This window comes from Castor canadensis, chromosome 5, assembly GCF_047511655.1.
Source record: "Castor canadensis chromosome 5, mCasCan1.hap1v2, whole genome shotgun sequence".
Taxonomy (NCBI): Eukaryota; Metazoa; Chordata; class Mammalia; order Rodentia; family Castoridae; genus Castor; species Castor canadensis.
In genome coordinates this window covers 133,736,769-133,757,413 of record NC_133390.1, presented here as the reverse complement: position 1 = coordinate 133,757,413, position 20,645 = coordinate 133,736,769, and the positions used below count along the sequence as shown (strand labels likewise).

Below are 20,645 nucleotides of genomic sequence, written 5' to 3'. Positions count from 1 at the left end.
TTATTGCTATATCTTTGTACTCTGGTTTGAATTCAGGTATTGTGATACCTCCAGCACTGGTCTTTTTTCTGAGAATTGCCTTGGCTATTTGTGTTCTCTTGTGTTACCTAATGAACTTTATGGTAGATTTTTCAATCTCTGTGATGAATGTCATTGGTATTTTTATGGGAGTTGAGTTGAAAATGTAGATTGCTTTTGGTAGTATAGCCATTTTTACTATGTTGCTTCTATCAATCCATGAGCACGAGAGTTCTTTCCACCTTCTGTAGTCTTCCTCAAACTCTTTCTTCAGAGGTTTGTAGTTCTCCTTATAGAGGTCATTTACATCCTTTGTTAAATTTACTCCTAGGTATTTGATTTTTTTGAGGCTATTGTAAGTGGAATTGTTTTTATATATTCTTTCTCAATTTGTTCATTGTTGGTGTATAGAAAGGCTGCTGATTTTTGTAAGTTGGTTTTGTATCCTGCTACATGCTGAAGCTGTTTATGATGTGTAGGAGTTTTAAGATAGAATTCTTTGTGTCTTTGTGGTATAATATCATATAGACTGCAAACAGAGGTACTTTCACAGTTTCTTTACCTATTTGTAATCATTTTATTACTTTTTCTTGCCTTATTTCTCTGGCTAAGAATTCCAGGACTATGTTGAATAGTAGTGTGGAGAGTGGGCAAACTCGTCTTATTTCTGATTTTAGGGGAAATGGTTTCAGTTTTTTCTCCATTAAGTATGATGTTAGCTATAGATTTGCCATATACAGCCTTTATAATGTTGAGGTACATTCCTCCTATTCCTACTTTTCTATGGACTTTTATCATGAAGTGGTGTTGAATCTTATCAAAGGCTGTTTCTACATCTATTGAGCTAATCAAGTGGTTTTTGTCTTTGCTTCTATTAATGTGTTCTATTATGCTTATTGACTTCTGTATGTTGAACCACCTCTGCATCCCTCTTATCTGTCTTTTTTTTCTTGAGACAAGGTATTATTTTGAGCTATGTCATCCGTCTATTAGCAACTGAAAAAATGCCTCCTCAATGCTGTCATTAAAAGAAAAATTCTTCTTATTTAGTATTTTAATTAAGGAAATTAATTCAAATTTTTATGGTAAATGAAACAAAGCCAATGGTGTATTTAAAACAATGACCCCAGGCATCTCATCCTCCCACACACATAGTCCACCTTCAATCTTATTTCCTGGTTCAAACATATGCATATACTGAGCACACATCTCTGAGGCATTCTCTCTATTTTTATTGTGATAAAATATAATTGGCATAGAATTTATCATGTTAACCATTTTAAATGTACATTTTAGTGGCATTGAATTCATTCACATTGTTACAACTATCACCATCATCCATCCCCCAGAACTGTTTAACTATAACCATTGAACTATAACACCTCCTGTTCCCCTTATCCCAGCCCCTGGAAACCATTATTCCCCTTTGTTCTCTATGAATTTGACCAGTATAAGTACCTCATATAAGGAGAATCATATATTTTGTTATTTTGTGCCTTTACTGTGGTATGAACTAAGTGTTTCACAGTTGGTAGGTAGGCATTCTACCACTTGAACCACATCTCAGACCTTTTGGTTCTGATTATTTTGGAGATATGGTCTCCATTTTTCCCCAAGCCAGCCTGTACCACAGTCTTATTTAGGTTTCTTGCCTTTGCTGGGAAGACAGTTGTATGTGCAGCTTTATTGGTTGATATGGGGTCTTCCAAGCCCATGCTGGTCTTCTACTGAATCATCCTGATCTCAGCCTCCCACTATAACTGCGATGACAAGCATGTGTCACCAGCTCCCAGCTATTGGTTGAGATGGGGGTCTCACTAACTTGTTGCCCAGGCTGACTTTGAACTATAATCTTCTCAATCTCAGTTTCTCAAGTAGTAAGGATTACATGCATGAGCCAGCAGCACTGGAATTGATTTCTGTATTTTGTGTTAATCATTTCACTTACCATTATGTTCTCACATTCTGTCATGTAGTAGCATGTTCATTTCACTTACCATTATGTTCTCACGTTCTGTCATGTAGTATCATGTATGAGAATTCCATTCCTTTTTAAGCTGAATAATACTCCATTGTTTGGATATAATGTATTTGTCTTATCCATTCATCTGTTTAAGAACACTCCAGTCAATTATATATCTTGGCTATTGTGAATATTGCTGCCACAAACATGGTATTCAAGTTTCTGTTCCTAATTTCAAATCTTTTTTGTATATACTCCAAAGTAGAATTGCTTTGTTGTCTCATTTCAATGTACTTTTTCAGAATGAATGGACAAAATTCACAAATGGAAAAGAGACTGTTTGGAACTTTAAAAATTTGAGGCAATCAAAGGAGACAATCAAAGGGGTCAACCAAAAGTGAATCCCTTGGAGGCAGGAGAGACCAGCTATATTATCACCAGAAAATATAGTATTTAGGGATAGAGACCAATTCATTTATGTAGTGACTCACACATTTATTAAGGAATTTTTAATCCTCACCAGAAAAGGGATGCATTTGGAAGTTGGACAGCATGAGGGAGTTTCTGTGAGTGTTCCTCCCCTCCTTATAACAAACACCACCAGTCAATGATGGCACACTTTGCCATTTACCTCACTGATGAAATGACACATAATTCACACTGACTTTCTATACTTCGAGGACTATTTCAGCCTCAGAGTGTTGATAAAGACCCACAGACATGAATGGTGCAACAAATTCAACAGGACATGGAATCATCAGACTGTCCCAAGAGACATCACATGTCTTCTCTAGGCTGGATTCATTAGAACATGATCACAGCACAGTTGATCCAAAGGAGAGTGAATCTCAACAAGCCAGATTCCATTTGAGGCTAAGTCATGTTTGCAGATTTGTAGTGTTTAACAAATTAAGAATTGCCTGCCGTGAGCATTACAAATTGTGTCCTTGTGTCATATAGCAGCTGAGTCAATGCCCATGAATAGAGGATGAGGCACATGTTCCAGGCAGAGAGGAAAAAGCATCCAATAGCAGCTTCTGCTTATGGTAAGAATGTTCCCATTAGTCTTCCTTTATTAGAACCACACACTCATTATTGCAACTACTGGAATATGATTTAAAGGGGAGGAAGATGGATAATCAAAATGCATGATAGTCCATGAGAGGCAACAGTGAGAATTGGTTTTTACCCAGAGTATGAATGAACTCACAAGTCCTGCTTCAACTCATAGGGGAAAGGCAAACAGGAAGAAGGAGACAGAGCAACACAGGGACAGACAGGCCAAGAGAAAGCAAGAATAAGATACAAGCAAGAAAGGCAAAGACAGAAACACAGATACAGAAAGGGGAAAGATATAGAGAAGGAGGAAAGTGAAGGAAGGAGATCAAGAAAATCTTATCATTTAAGAGTGAAGCACTTTCTTCCCCAACCCATCTTTCACCATGGTTCCTATCAAAAAACCCAGATCTGCATTCCAGATCCCAGACTGTTTCCCTCTTGTGGCTTGTGTCCCAGACTCTCCAGTAGAGAATGAAAACCAACATTTGGAAGCATCAGCATAAATGTAGCAAAATTAACACACTCTTATTCCTTCTGTGGATGGTGTAGTCACTAGCCATGGCTCTTTCAAGACCTGGGTCTGCCCTGACACTTATGTAGAAGGCAAAGAATGTTCTCAGGCAGGATGTAAGTGAGCCCAATCACTCCAGGAATCACTGTTGGGACCTGATTAAGGGTGTCAGGGATCTGGAAGAGCCAATCCAATGAAGGTCCTTACTGAGCAGGGATGGCAACACTGCTGGGTTCCTTAGGAGTTAGTGAAGACTTCTTTCTTAGCCCAAGTGATGGGAAAGAGAAATGTTATCCTTATCTGTCATCATCTGTGGGTTCTGGGTTGATAACTGCTTCCTGGTGCCAAGCACCCTCCTGCCCCATGTGGCACTCACCTGTCTTTGGCAGAACACCACAGAAGTCTGCATCGAGGATAGTCATGAAGCTGTGCACACAAAAGCTAATTTCCTAATGCCAAGGGTAATGCTTTAGATATCTGACCTAATACCTCAAGATATCCATTAGCCCTGTTCAAAATAATAGGAAAATGCTATCCTGTTGGGCACATCTTCACTCAGTTAATATTTACGGTTAAATAAAGTGTCATCTGATACTGAACAGGTGCAGTATAAGGAGAAAGAAAGAAACCAGAACAATTTAAAGTGCTTGACACAGTGGAGAGAGGAAAGTCTCTGAGGTCAGGTAGATCTGGCTTAAACACATGAGTCTGTTTCTTATTAGCTGTGTGGCTTTTGGTAAGTGTACACCTTTATTCTTATCAAAAAGCCAAATGCAGGTTATAGAGTTATGTTGAAGAGGAAGTAAGTTATAGCTTATACCTGCTCAACACAGCACCTGGCCCAGCTTAAGACTTCTGAGTCTTCAGCTCCTGCATGCACAGAAGTATCTGTCAGAGAGCAAGTTGGGTAAGAATTGCTTTTCAGCAAGAAAAATAATTCCCATTCTCCAAGAGGAGGTCAAATATCTCCCCAAACAAATGTTATTCTTATGATACTCAGAGCTAGGGGACATGCAAAAGGGCATAGACATCAGATCTGGTCCCTGACTTCAAAATGTTTACCTTGCAATTCATAGAATGGTTAGGTGCTAAATGAGTCAGGGATAGTGATATATTAATTGTCATCAGGGCTAGAGAGAATAAGATCTTGGAAGATTTACAGAACTAGGGTAAAGTGTTGCTGAAGTTAGGGAGTGTTAGAGAGCGAGCATTCCTTTCAATAATTCTTCTCCTCCTCCTCCTCCATCTGTCTTTCTTTCTTTCTTTTTTCTCTCTTTCCTTCCTTCCTCCTTGCCTCACTCCCTCCCTCCTTCCCTCTCTTCCTCCCTCCTTGTCTCCTTCCCTCCAATCCTTTCTCCCTTCCTTCCTAACTTCCTCTTTTTCTCCTCCCACTTCCTCTACTTCCACCTTTTTTTCAGTACCTTGGTTTGAAATCAGGGCCTTCACCTTGAGCCACTCACCATCCTATTTTCATAATGGGTTTTTTGAACATAGCGTCTCAAGAAGTATTTTCACAGTCTGGATTCAAACTGTAATCCTCCTGATCTCTGCCTCTTGATAGCTAGTATTAGAAGCATGAGCATCCCACACCTAGCTCTCCTCCTCCTGTTTGCAGGAAGGGACCTACCATGCTTCCCAGTCTATCCTTTAACTACTGGGCCCAAGCAATACTCCTGCCTTAACCTCTCAAATATCAGAGACTATAGGTTCTGCCATTGTTTCTGACTTCAATTTTAGAATAACAGTGACTGCACAAAAGGAGACGTCCTGTCAGAGCCTGAGGTGGAAGCTAGAGGCAAGGTGACTGAAGAAACTTTTTATTATTACTGTACTATCCTTAGAGACTTTTTATTAGCATATATTAATTGTACAAAGGGGTTTCATTTTGAAGGATCCAGAAACAAGCCACACAAATGCAGATGTACCACAGGCCTCTGGGGGAAGGAAGGAGTGCTTAATGATTGGAGATGGACAATCAGTTATCTACGTAGAAAAATGAAATTGGATTACCACATCACTTCACACAAAACCATTTCTAGCTGGAATAAAAGGAAGGAAAAGGCATGATGTGAAATAGCACCAAGATGTCATTGACTTAACACAAGAGTTAATTTTTTTCTTCAAGCCAGATTTGCAGTAGTTCCCTCTAATCTCTGGGGCCCTGTGCAATAAGTCACTTTGAACTTTTGACATCTCCATGACAACACAGTCTCCCCAGTCTCACCCAACTGCAGTGTGTGAGCACAGGAAGCACATACTGTTTCCCAAATGCTTCCTAGAAGTGACACATGTTCCTTCTGGTAGATCTTGTGTTCTGGCACAGGTGGCACAGGTGCTGGGAAACTAGATGTTTCCCTTGAGGGACACAGCTATCTGAACCAAACAACTCTAGGGTTAAGCAGTGTTTATGATGGCTTATGTGATGTCAGGTTGAGACCTAACATTGAGGAAGGGAGAAATACAGATATGCTGTGAGTTGTTGCATTAGTTTTAGTTCTGAAGCACTAGTCTGGAAATTCAAAAATTGCAGTGGTAATAAACAAGGTCAATAAAAATAATGTATTCCATAGGAAATTGAGATGACTCAGAAGAGAAAAGTTTTAAATTCAATGTATCTTCACACACATTCGAGACATTGGATGTACAAGAAAAGTGCAGGCTGCTAGGAAAAGTACCAACAAACAAAAAATACTGTTGTTAGTCAAACTATTCTTTCTAATTTGAAATCAAATTATTAGTAAGGCTGCAAGACAAAATCCTCCCAGGCTATAAAGTAAAAAGTTAAGATTATGTAAAATTTTAAAGTAACATTTGGAAGCCCTAAACAAAAAGACTGAAAAAAACATATGCAATAAAAGACAGGTATAGTTAACATAGAAATGTTCCCAGAAATAAGGGTGTGGGGGCATTTATTATACTTTTACAGGCAATGCATATTTCCTAGGAAGAGCTTTGGCCTTAAAAGTTGCATATACAGCTCCCTTTTTAAAGGAAATTTTGTTTATTACAGTGTGGAGAAATTAATTTCTTAGCTCTAGGTAAACACATTTACTTGGCCAGACCTGAAGAATATTTATCAGCAATGAACTCTTAAATCAACATACAGTAGAAGTAACTAAAATTAAATTATGGTACAGATTGCAGAATAAATGTTGTCTTCCTTGACAAACATTCAGCTAGTACGGGTTTGGGAGTGGGTGTAGAAATAAGGATGAATCATGAGACACTGTATAATTATGCATGGGCATATTGTGGGCACTGAATAAGAGCTGACTATTTTTCGTATTTCATTTAATCATTCAACCAGCATTCATCATGAAGTATCTTCTCTGTGTAAAATGCCATTCTAGGTGCAAGGATGTCGAATGGAACAAAGAGAAACTCCTGCCTACCTTAAACATACATCCCAGCCAGAACAAAATGAAAATGCACAAAATCAGTAATAAAAGTCCATTATGACTGTTGCCATGGGAAAAAAGGAAATCAGAATAAGGGTGGAATGGCCTGTGTGCAGCTCCATGTAGAATAGGTGACTGGACAAGGTCCTGCTGAGAGGATTCCCACTCAAGGAGCGGGCAGAGACTGGTGCAGCCAAAAGAGAGTGGCAAGTGTGTGGGGGAAGAACATTTCAGGCACAGGGTATAGCATGTGCACAGACCCTGAAGATGAAGCCTGGCATGATAAACGGGCAGCAGGAAAAATGTTGGTCTAAGTATGGGGACTGGAGTTAAAAAGCAGGAGAATCTGCCCACCTCTTATAGACACAACACCTTGTCTTTGCTGAAGGATGGGGCTTTGGTGGGAGACAAACAGGGTAGTCAAGGCTGAAACCGTCTCAGCCTGGAAAACCAAAAGGACAGAGTTACTGTTAACAAGATGGGGACAACCAGAAGAGCAGGTCGGTGTGATAGGCACACTGCAGTAACAGGAGCTCTGTTTGGGAAATGTTACAGGGAAGAATTCTACTAGACACTGAAATTGCAGTCAGAGGCCTCAGTCCTCTGAAGCTGAAGCAGAACTAGGAACTCAAGATGAAATATTAGAGTTGTCACAGTGGAGATTTTCTAAAGTCACACGACTATGTGATCCCATGGAGGGAGTGATCTAAATAGAAAAGAAAAAAGATCCAAGGAGAGAGTCTGAGTTTGGCAAGGCCAAGAAGTTGATGGGCCAAGAAGGGAAGAGAGTGAAGCAGACAGGGAGTAAAGCAGAAAAAGTGGAGAGCCTGGGACAGAGTAGATGGAGTTTCAAGGTACAAAGTGTGTGAGATGTGGCTACTGAGTTCAGGGAGATGAAGACTGAGAACTGACTCTTGACTCAGTAACATGGAGGTCACAGTGACCTTGATAAGAGAAGTGTCATCTGTTGGTGATGGACACACAAGTCTGGCTTGAATGGATTCCAGAATGAACAGGTGTGAAAGCTAACTTCTGTTCTCCTGTCACTAACTGCTCACTGGAGCCCAGCTGTGCATACAGTCCTCACTGTGTGACCTATTAATATGTGACCCTGGCAAAGGGCTAACCCTTTCTGTAACAGAATGTCCTCATCTGTAAAGTACAGAGAATAATAAAGCTTATTGCTGAGAAGATTCTGTGGATTAATAAATGTCAAGTGCTTGGAGCAATGTCAAACTCATAGTTAATATTAGCCATGATCTGCTGAGACAGTTATTAATACTCATGCCACATCTGACAGCATGTGATGTGTTTTCCTAAGGTTGGTTGTGTAATGCCAGATGAGGGCAGACAGGAGGTGTCTTCTGTTGATATTTCCAATCACAGTTAAACTCTCCAAAAAGGAGAGATGAATGTCAGATTCTCAGAAACTTACTTTCGTCTCTTGTTGACTGACTGTACAATAACTCACTGTCAGGACACAGAGTTTTTTTCACTCTGGTCAGCAGATAACATCATTGAAAGCCATTAGGCTTCATGTACAGGGATTCTGAGCTGCTGTTATTCTCAGCAGAACAAAAAATTAGGATGGAGTCAGGACAATGTGAGCCCTGTGCCAATCAGTAGGGATACTGCCAGTACCCTGGGGGTGCTTGCTTGTAATTTTAATTAAAAAAAACACTAGCACCACAGCAATTCTTTGCTACTGCAGCAACTGGAAGCAGCTCTCCAGGGCACCACTACCTGGGTTTTGGCAGCAGATCTGTGCTAGAGCATCAGCAACTGGACACCTAATCCAGGCTTCAGTTCCTAGGTGAATCCTGGGAGCCTGTATGGGCTGATGCACCCAGGGAAAGTAAACTTGGACAGACAGCACTGGGAGCAAAATTCAAGGCAGGGTTGACTGCTCTCCAGGCTGTTGTGCATCAAGCAGCTGTCATGTGGCTCAATTTCACCTCTGCCAATCAGAGATATGTCCCTCAGTTTTCCTGGAGATGTGGGGCATGAAGAAAGCTCTTCCAAGTAGGCTGATGTGGAAAGGTGTGAATTACTTACCATGACTCTCCTGCCACTGAGGAAGGGATGAGGTGTCCCAGTAAGCATGGTGAACATTGTCTTCACCTGGAGAAGCAGCCTAGATGTCTGAACAGAACAGGAGCAGTTTGATCCTATGGTAGCTGCTGTGAAGCTGACTCCCTGTGAGTCACAGACCCTGTGCCTGAAGAGTAGAAACATGGGAGAGGGCCCCTCAACTCCTACTTCTTATGTGGGCTCCCTTGCTGGACTGTGAGTCCAATTACTACATAAACTGATAAACATAGAAATGTATTAAATTTATATGTACATATGCAGATCTTCACAAGAAGTGAACCCCAAAGAATTGACCAAGCCACAATGCTGCCACACTTTTTTAGATCCAAGTTGGACAAAGAGTATGGGCAAATTGCTTAGAAGAGATAACTAATAGGATATCACATCTGTCACATCCTACATTGGGTTTGCACCTGGACAACCATGTCTCAGTGGCTTGCTCATGTCTATATGACCTAGCCATATCATATTCCCGGTCCTGTGTCAAAAGCATTATGATTCAGTATGATGACACCTCTCGTTTGATATCTACATTCTGTCCAATCACAAGACTCACATGTGATGGAGACTTGACACAATCCCTGTGAGCCACAAAATGTGTGATATAAGGACGAGCAAAATAGTTGAGCTCTTGTTCTCATTGTCCCAGTCTGTGCTATTCTATTGCTACAACAGAATAAATATCACAGATTGGGTAATTTATGAAAGAAATATATTTATTTTCCATATTTATCCAAACCAGGATGTCCAGTATTCAAGTGTCATCATCTGCAATGGGCCTTCTTGTGTCACCTATGGAGAAAGGAGAAAAAGAGGGGACAAATCATGGAACCCACAGTCTCCAGCCCTTTAATGTCCATCATTTTTTCATCATTAATCCCTAACACTTCTCATTTGTCCCACCTTCTTGCACTACTGCATGGGGTATTCAGTTTCTGACACTTGTCTTTGGGGCAATAAATTCAAGCCATAGTAATACTCCTACTTGTTTTTGCTATGAGATCACCTAGACAATCAATAAAGCCTTTCTTCATTTATAAAGAGTCTTTTGTTACTCTCTTGACCCATTCTGTTTTGTTTACCTCTTGAACTGTTTGTTATTTGCACATATGGGAATCCTGCGTCTATAATCCAAGCCTGATCTCTTCTCTCATGGCTTCCATATCTCTGCAAGCGTGACCATGGTATTGTAGAATATCTACGTGGTTTCCCATCTGTAAATTGAGTATCAGACATGGCTATCTCTCACTTCATCTATGAAACACGTTCATTTTAGTTGGATAATTAGTTGTTTAGTTTACCGTTTGGCTCCTGAAAGTAATGTTGTGCTTAAAGATATCTTTTAGGGTTTCTCATTAGTGTTTGCTGCTTTTTAATTCTGCCATGCCTCCTCTACTAGTTCGAGAAGCCACATGCTATACCTTACTTCCTTAGGCTACTGTCTGATATGTCCAGTGCCCTGTTGCCACAGTCCAACTGCATCCGGGGCTCCAACTCTGGTCTTGGGTGCTCGAGTGGTGAATAATGACATGACCTTGGGGTTGTGCCGGACAACAATGGCATAGTTTATTTTCTGAAGAGTGTATTTAAGCAGTGCAGAGAAGCAGGAAGGAGTATGTGACAGTCCCCAGGTTTCCCTTGACCTCTGTACTGGGATTGGCTGTCACGTTGCTATGGCTACAAAGCCAAGTGCAGAACATCATGTTCTAAGGGACCAGGTTTGCCCAGTCCCATGCAGAGAGAGAACAGGGTTGTTTAGCAACTATCCTTTGGAATGTTGCAATCTCTCTTACAGCTGTTGCACAAAAGCTACAGTGACTCTGCTCCTTTCCAATAGGCTTTCAGGGTCCCAAGGTTTCCCACACCCTGTTAACTTGGAACTATTATCTAACTACTCTTTCCAGTGCATCCTCTCCTCCCTCAGACCATCAGGGTCTTATGGCCTCTGGAGCAGGGAGGAGCTCAAGAACAAGAGGAGGGAATTGCTCCCTGTCCTTGATGCTATGCAGAACACATGCAAGCAAATCATTACCCTAATAGGGACATGGAGAAAAAGCTTCCCTTCTTCTAAGTGCAAACCAAGTATCCACCCCACCAGAGTTCTGGAAACAACTCCACCTGACCTCTTGTCCCATTTTCTCCATGTGGTTGAGACCAGAGGAGTCTCTGAGGCTCTGTGAAGCTCCTCTTGATTAGATCCACAGGTGTCTGTGTGCCAAGCCACACTGAGGAAGGAGCAGCATCCAACATTCCCATTGTTACTGTGGTTTAAGTGGATAGGTGGCTCTCAAAAAACATACATAGCATTCTCCCCTTATGTGCTTCTTGCTGCTTTGGTATAAGCTGATCTTGTAAAAGCCGCAAACAGTGCAATGCATGGGGGTAATGCTCACCAATTCTAGTCCTGTATGTCAAAGAGACAAGCACCTCCTGTCTTTGCACTTTGGGGACCACTGAGTAGCAACATAAAAGATGCTAAGGAACCTTGATGGAGAGACCTCAAGGAGTGACAAGATCCTGATCAGCAGCTCTCCCAGCTCCTCACTCTGTCCAACCCAAGTGACCTGACCTGACAGTTTGACCAGTGCAAGACCAGAAGAGCCGCCTGGATGACTGATTCCAAGTTGCTGAGTCAAAGCAACCCTCTTGTTCTAAGTCACTGGGCCTTGATTGCTTTCTCACACAGCCATAAATGAGAATAAAGTTCTGTCACAATCTCATAGACTCTCCTGTTTGTGAAGAACAAAATCCTCCCCTGCTTTGATCATGAATTACCAGAGGAGATGAGATTGCAAGAATGAGAAAATCTCTGCTGAATCTAAAGTTACCATGTTTCCAGCACCACTTGCATCCTCGTTTTTTTGTTTTACTTTTTCAGTCAGTCAATGTTTTTTCTGCTATTTTCCTGATTGGGGGAGATTTGCTTTCATCAATATTTTCTCATTTACTTGGATGTAAGTTTTGAATTATCTCCTCAATATGTCCTCTTTATGTCATTCTGCCTGGTATTGCTTTTCTGTACATTTTTTCTTCTTACTTGAAAAGATTTGTCAAAAGCTTTATCGAAGAGTCAGATCCTGGAAACCTCATGAATTTTGTTAGCATTCACTATTTCCTTTCTTCTGATTTCTCAAAAAATCATTTCACTTTTCTCTTTTCAACTTCTTAGTTATATACTTTGTTCATAATATAATTTGGTTATAAATTTGTACTGAGTGCATGTTTAACTTTATTTCAAGATGGATAGCATTCCTTAATTAGAATTTCATTTCTCCTTTTATTCAATATATTTATACAATGATTTTAAATATCTGGTTGTTGTGCAAGTGTTTTCTCATGCATCTTTCTTTTGGTATCCATTTTTAGATTCTACTGTAGAATTCAAGGCATTGTGCATGTTAGGCAAGCACTCTACCACTTACATATTCCCATCCTTTAACTTTCATTATGTCTACATTTGGAGTGGGAACAGAGCCTATGACAGACAAAGTTTTGAAAGTTCTAGTTAATGATTTTTGTATATGATTGATAAACACTTCAAGTATATTTCCTGCTACAAAATTCAATAGTGATGAATTGAACTTTCTCTACATCCTTATTTGTTCTTTGTTCTGTGGACCTGGAAAAGGCTCAGAGAGCTTTATTTCTACATACCATAAAGTTCATCTACCAATTGAACATTTTATCTTGAAAGATTTTGCTTTATTTATTTTAACACAGTATTAATCAATACATGCATGCGTGTACATGTTATGCTATCTTTCTTATAGCGTATGTCTTCTTTTTTTGTATCTTGTTTTCTGTTTTGAATTCCACTGCTTTGAAAACTACTGTTATTTTTTATGTTGTCCTATATTTTATATAAAAGTTTGCCTTTATAAGCTTTCTTTGTCAAACTATTTTATAGTTTAAACACCCAAAGTGAGATTTTATATTTTAATACAAGAAAGTGCAGCCCCATTGTAATAATTGTAATACTGTGTTTGTCCTATAATATTGAAATAAATATAAAGAATATCATGTTTTATTAATTTTTTTCTCTTTTGGCTTACCACATCTACGTTTTGGTTGCATCTACATTTGCTTGCATTTTTCAAGTAATAACAATTCAATCCACAAAAGAAAATAAATCAGTTCTCTAAGATGCAGAGTAAATGGAATTTAGTATCTTTTTCTCATGTTCTACCAATTAAATTTTTGACTTAAGAAAAAAACCTGGACCTTAGAATTCTCCATCACATGGAGATGTGATGAAGTTTTCATTCTTCCAATAGCAGTAAATATTAATTGTGAAATATACTTCTAGATTTATAACTGTGAAATTTTACAAGTAAAATTTATTTTTTCATAGTTTAAGAGTTCACAATTCATCAGACCTTTACTATCATGACTTTCATATCCTCTCTTCCCAAGGCTCTTCAGTTCTAGGATGCTAAGTTCTTTCAGTTTTTAATCCACATGTGGAAATCTAATAAATGTGTATATATAGATAGATACATATGTACATAGATTAGATATAGTTAGAGATATAGATATCCTTCAACATCTGACCATGTCATGTATATAAAATTTTTTGATAATTCCCCTCCCCAAATAAAAATCCTTATAAATATATATTTTTAAATTTCTTTTTTTAATTGTTTTATTATTCATATGTGCATACAAGGCTTGGGTCATTTCTCCCTCCTGCCCCCACCCCCTCCCTACCACCCACACTACCACCTTCCTCTCCTCCCCACCCCCTCAATACTCAGCAGAAACTATTTTGCCCTTACCTATAATTCTGTTGAAGAGAGAATATAAGCAATAATAGGAAGGAACAAGTGTTTTTGCTGGTTGAGATAAGGATAGCTATACAGGGAGTTGACACACATTGACTTCCTGTGCGTGTATGTTACCTTCTAGGTTAATTCTTTTTCATCTAACCTTTTCTCTAGCTGCTGGTCCCCTTTTCCTATTGGCCTCAGTTGCTTTTAAGGTATCTGCTTTAGTTTCTCTGCGTTAAGGCCAACAAATGCTAGCTAATTTTTTAGGTGTCTTACCTATCCTCACCCCTCCCTTGTGTGCTCTCGCTTTTATCATGTGCTCAAAGTCCAATCCCGTTGTTGTGTTTGCCCTTGATCTAATATCCACATATGAGTGAGAACATATGATTTTTGGTCTTTTGGGCCAGGCTAACCTCACTCAGAATGATGTTCTCCAATTCAATCCATTCACCGGCGAATGACAACATTTCGTTCTTCTTCATGGCTGCATAAAATTCCATTGTGTATAGATACCACATTTTCTTAATCCATTCGTCAGTGGTGGGGCATCTTGGCTGTTTCCATAACTTGGCTATTATGAACAGTGCCGCAGTAAACATGGGTGTTCAGGTGCCTCTGGAGTAACCTGCATCACAGTCTTTTAGGTATATCCCCAAGAGTGGTATTGCTGGATCAAACGGTAGATCAATGTTTAGCTTTTTAAGTAGCCTCCAAATTTTTTTCCAGAGTGGTTGTACTAGTCTACATTCCCACAAACAGTGTAAGAAGGTTCTTTTTTTCCCACATCCAAGCCAACACCTGTTGTTCATGGTGTTGCTGATGATGGCTATTCTAACAGGGGTGAGGTGGAATCTTAGCGTGGTTTTAATTTGCATTTCCTTTATTGTTAGAGATGGTGAGCATTTTTTCATGTGTTTTCTGGCCATTTGAATTTCTTCTTTTGAGAAAGTTCTGTTTAGTTCACTTGCCCATTTCTTTATTGGTTCATTAGTTTTGGGAGAATTTAGTTTTTTAACTTCCCTATATATGCTGGTTATCAGTCCTTTGTCTGATGTATAGCTGGCAAATATTTTCTCCCACTCTGTGGGTGTTCTCTTCAGTTTAGAGACCATTTCTTTTGATGAACAGAAGCTTTTTAGTTTTATGAGGTCCCATTTATCTATGCTATCTCTTAGTTGCTGTGCTGCTGGGGTTTCATTGAGAAAGTTCTTTCCTATACCTACTAACTTCAGAGTATTTCCTACTCTTTCCTGTATCAACTTAAGAGTTTGGGGTCTGATATTAAGATCCATTTCGAGTTAATCTTGGTATAGGGTGATATACATGGATCTAGTTTCAGTTTTTTGCAGACTGCTAACCAGTTTTCCCAGCAGTTTTTGTTGAAGAGGCTGCTATTTCTCCATCGTATATTTTTAGCTCCTTTGTCAAAGATAAGTTGGTTATAGTTGTGTGGCTTCATATCTGGGTCCGCTGTTCTGTTCCACTGGTCTTCATGTCTGTTTTTATGCCAGTACCATGCTGTTTTTTTTTAGGTTTTTTAGGTTGACTATATGGATGAAGGGTTCTGTATTTTGTTATTTGGAAAATACATGTATGGATAAGAAAATGAGTCACTTTCATTCACCACTGCCTCTCATCTCAGTCAGAGAAAACAGTTCTTGGACAGAACTTGGCTATAGTCACTACTCATTCCTCAGAAACTCCTCAAGGGATATGATATGGGGAATTCAGTCCGTGCTACTTGTTAAACTGAGGACCAATTCTTTGCTATTTGATGCTGTTCTCTTCCTGGATAGTCATATGGGATTGGATAGAATATACCATCGCTGGTTGTTTTATACTACCAAATTTTTGCAAGCTTCTGTGGTCAGGTGTTAAAAAAGTTGAAGACACTTTTTATGTGTTGTACACTTCTGACTCCTGCCAAGTCTTTTAAATGTAGAAGAACACTAGGTGATGAGGTGGGCAACATCACAAGGAGTACTCACCTACATACTATTCATATGTGCATACATTGACTGGGCCATCTCTACCCCCTGCCACCTTCCTGCTCCCTCTTCCCCTCACCCCTCTCACCCTCTTCTCCAATTTTGTTGAAAAGAAGACATAAGCAATAATAAGAAGACATAGCATTTTTTCTAGTTTGAGATAAGGATAGCTATACAGAGAGATTTCTGGCATCTTCACCAAGCAGTTTTCTGTAATGAAATCCTCCCATGGTGCCCTTTGCTTCTCTCACAGAATCACAATGAGTCTTTGATTCTGCTTTCAGTGTGGCTTTTCAGTATTGGGATGATGATAAAAAGTGCAGATCTGCTGCCAATTTGATGATGTTAGAGTTGAGCTCAGATGGTCATCTGTACAAATACAGTACATAACGTATACCTCCCATTCCGTTTTTAGGTTTATAGTTCTGCAGTGTTGGATATGTTCACATTGGTGTGAAACTGTCACTGTTCTTTACCCTCAGAACATTTCATAATCCCAAACTTAAACTGTCGATACCCATGGAACACTAACTCCCCATCTCCAATGTCTGGCAAGCATCATTCCACTTTCTGTTTCTATCAATTTGCCTCTTTAATGGTCTCCATGTGACAGAAGTCATGTTGTATTTACCCTATTCACATGGCTTATTTCACTAATCTTCAAGTCCTCTAAGTTCACAATGTTGTGGTATGTAACAGAATTTCTTTCCTTATTAAGGGTGTATATTAATCTGTTGCATGGTAACATCATATTTTATATACTATCTTTTAAAAAACAATTCTTACCATTCTTCCCAGAGCTACCTTGCCACTATGCATCAATATCCAAGTTGTTAGCTCAGAGTTTTCTATGCATGGAGCCTAAAACAAAGTAGGTGTTATTTTTTTCCACTTTCAAGTATTTACTCCTTGCCTTACAAAAAGTAATAACTTAAAGAAGTGCTAAATCTGAAAATTTTCTTCTATAAGAACAGAAAGAGATACAGGAAGTTTAGAGAATATTCTAGGCAGTATGATCATTATGATTATATGCAAGCTCAAAGTAAGTTTGGGGGATGAAAGGTATTAAATCCAGTCAGAGAAAGCAGAACTGGTGGGAACAAGGCAAATGGCTAGGTCCCTGGCTGGTGGAGTTCTCATTGTGAAGGACCAAGATTAGGATCATTGCCAGTTCAGAGCACCAGAGAATGCACAATAATGTGTGAATTTGCCTGGAACCAAGAACGCAGACGAAACAATGGTTGCCAAAGACTCAGGCAACAGAGACAGCTCCAAATCATGGGGATGAGACATGAATATCTAATAATGTCCATTCATGTCTGGTTCCCTGGAGGACAAGGACTTGGTCTTGACTGGGTCTCTTTCTTTCTTTGGAAGTCACCAATGACACCATGGAGGCCCTACTCTCATGACTTCAACTTTCTTAATTATCTCCTAAAAGTCTCATCTTAATACAGCAATCAGATTAAGTTTCCACCTCATCAATATGTCATAAAAAGGATTAAATTTCAATAGAAGTTTTGGTGGGGACATTCAAACCACAGTACATCCTAAGTCAAATCATGGACATCTGAGTTTATTGTGAATCTGTCCCATAAACTCACTCTTTACAGGATGAGATGTTGAAGATTTCTCAGTGAAGGTACTCAGGACGGGAGATGTGGCTCAAGTGATAGAGCACCTAATTCCCAAGCACAATGTGTAGAGTTCAAACTTCAGCCCTCTCACCCACAAAAGGTCGGGATACATAGGCACCACATTCTCCTTTTTGTAGATGAAATATCTCAGTAAACTCCACATTTGGTGGTGAATGTTCAGGTTTAAGGACAGGGAGTCATCTCTCACTAGTGGCCTTGATCGATTAAGAAAGCCCAGGTACAAGAGCATAGGGCTCCTCCATGATTAATGTCTCAGTGGCATGTGGTATCCAACGTCCCACAAGACAGACAGAAGAGTTTCAAATGTGGTCAGCTTGAATTAACTATGTTTACCATCTGGCTGCTTCCCTTGACTATAGAAAACCAAGTGGGACAGTAGGTAAGGAATAAAAACACTTTTGATGTAGGAGGAATTATTCAACTCCTACATCATTTGTTGGGGATTACTACTAAACCAACTTAATAAGAATCTTTCTAAAGGCAGACCAGGGATCAGACATCACCTTGGAAGAATAAGTCACTTAGCCATGGAGAAGGACCCGATATCAAGCAGGTTTTCACTAAATTGACTTAGGAGGATTCTTGCTATAGCCGGGCTGTGCAAAGATGAATACAAAACCCAAAGACTGAGTATACTGGAGAAGTGGGTTCCAAAGAGGCTCATTGATGTTAGTCAAGAGAGGATTTCTGCTACCTCCTCCTGTGTATAGGCAACTAAACATAGGTCCTTTGTCAGTTCAGATGTGAGGAGCAGACTGTATTGTCATTTTCCAGGCCTAGCACACTGTCCAGTCCTCAAGAGCCACCACAGGAACCATATTAAGTGGAGAAGTCATCACTACCTCCAGATATAGGATATCTGGAGACCCTGGGCAGAGGCTGTTGCCTGTAAGATGGCTTCAGGGTCAAGGTGTGTCTGAGCTTCTGCACATTGCTCCCTCCTTGAAGGAGTACTTGCCAGGGTGTTTCCCCATATGGCAGGGCAGGTGCATGGCCCCTGGCAGAGGACCAGGTTTCTCCAGATCGTTCATGGTATTGAGTTCATAGGCAGTGAGGGATACACATGGCTACGAGCTTGTGCTTGGAGGCTCCAGGTTCTATCTTCTGTCTTCTAGTTCCATTTCTTCTTCTCCCTCCCAGTCTCCCCTGACTAAACACAGAAGCAATGTTCTTCCATGTCCTCCACCCATAGCTTGGTAATGTAAACAGAGAAATTGATATGATGATGGCCACTTCCATGTTACTCATGGTGACTCTGCTTCTCTTATTACCTAACTTAGTTTGTTATTACTATGACACAGGAAGTTCCTTAATCCAGTGTCCTCAGGTCTATGTTTCATTTTAACCCATTGAAAAGATATAACTTCTACTACAAGGTGACTAGTACAAGGATCTTTCAATGAACTTTTCAAATGATCTGAAACACCCAGAGTTGGCATCTCACTGACCACATTATTGAGCATCTGAAGGGATGTCACAGCTCTCTGCTCTATGTCTCCTGTCCTGCACTTACATCATCACAAACAGTGGCCCCGTGGACAAGATTCACACCCAAGAACTAAGGCCACACCCTTTTGTCCAAACCAGGTCAGGGTACCTGACTTGACAACTGAGGCCCTGCACCCTCTCGTTCAATAACACACCCCCAACAAAAGTTATCTCGTTCATTTCATGAGGTTACAGCCTGGGTCTTTACTCTCATTCTCATCTCTCACTAGTGGCCTTGATAGATTAAGAAAGCCCAGGTACAAGAGCATAGGGCTCCTCCATGATTAATGTCTCAGTGGCATGTGGTATCCAACGTCCCACAAGACAGGCAGATAGTTGGCCTTTGTGTAATGTCTGCTGGATATTAATTAGTTTTAGTTGAACTCCAAATTCAAAGGCTTAAACAAATAGCCATTTTCTTTGATGGCTCAAGATTCTGTAAACTGGCAATCTGGCCTGGGTTCAGATGAGCAGCGCTTCTGCTGGCTTCACCTTGGGCCACTTATTCACCTGCTATAAGCAGACATTTAGCCAAATAACTGTGCTTCTGGCTACCTGCTGGGAAGTGGCTGTTAGTAATACTGGGTAACATGATACTTCTGTGTTCAAGAGGTTGAACATGATTTTTCACATGATGATGTGAAGAAAAAGAGAACAGTAAGGCAGAGCAAGCCACAGTGTTCAATTACTCTTCAAGTCCTATCAGAATTGCTGTTGTTGCATTGGCCAAATAAGTCCAAAGGCCCAATGGAGTCTGAGGGCACACAACCACCCTAGGGTGTTGATCCTACCCTGTGAAATGAATATGAGTCATCACCATTACTACACCCCACATGTGGAATAGGGAACTGGACAAGGTGATGTTGAGAGGATGACAACTCTAGACGTGGGAGTTGATTTGAAGGAGCAGAAATATGTTGCAAAGTGGGTGGGGTAGAGCATTTCAGGCATTGGGAATAGCATGTGCAGAGGCCCTGAAACTGGAGCCTGGAAAGATGGAAGGGCAACAGGGAGGAGCCCAGCCTGTGTAGGGGGACTGTTGTGAACAACGAGAGATTCTTATAAATGAGGCAAGAGAGTGATGAACAGGTGAAGCACTGTTGATTCCTTCAAGGTTGGAAGCCATGAGACATACATTTTATCATGACAGAAACAGGGAAAATAGCCCCTGGAGGAAGCCATCCTGCAGGTTTGGGCTGGGATGGTTGACAACAGGTAGCTTAAGCAAGAAAAGGTTCTGCACACCTCTTATAAGTAGTGCTGAAAGATGAAGTTGTGGTGGAAGATAAAGAGGGTAGTCAAGGCTGACTCCAAATGTCTCAGCCTGGAAAACCAAAAAGACATATTCACTGTTAACAAGATTGGCACAACCAGGGGAAGAGGAGATCACAGTGCTGGGCATGTTGTAGTAACAGGAGCTCTATTTTGGAAATGTTGCCTGGAAGCATTCTACTAGGCACTGAAATGGGAAGGCAGAGATTACAGTCATAGGCCTCAGTCCTCCAGAGCTGAAGCAGAACTGGAAACAAAACATGAAGTGGTAGGGTTTTCACTGTGGAGATTTTCTGAAGTCACAAGACACAGTGAGCTTACAGAAGGAGTAAGCTACATACAAATGAAATGATCTCCAAAGGTAGAGTCTGAGCTAGGCAAGGCCCAGAGTTGAGGGTCCAGAAGGAAAAAGTGTGAAACAGACAGGGAGTGA

The 20,645-nt window shown here is 40.3% G+C and overlaps 1 long non-coding RNA gene across 2 annotated transcripts in view; it reads left to right on the top strand.

Moving 5' to 3' along the window:
* The first annotated feature begins 11,739 nt into the window (after positions 1–11,739).
* The window catches only part of LOC141423338 (uncharacterized), a 33,977-nt gene continuing 25,071 nt past the window's right edge, over positions 11,740–20,645 (top strand). For both annotated transcript variants that reach the window (XR_012448122.1, XR_012448121.1), the window contains exon 1: positions 11,740–11,994. This is a non-coding gene — a long non-coding RNA (uncharacterized lncRNA). The remainder of the gene's footprint in view (positions 11,995–20,645) is intronic.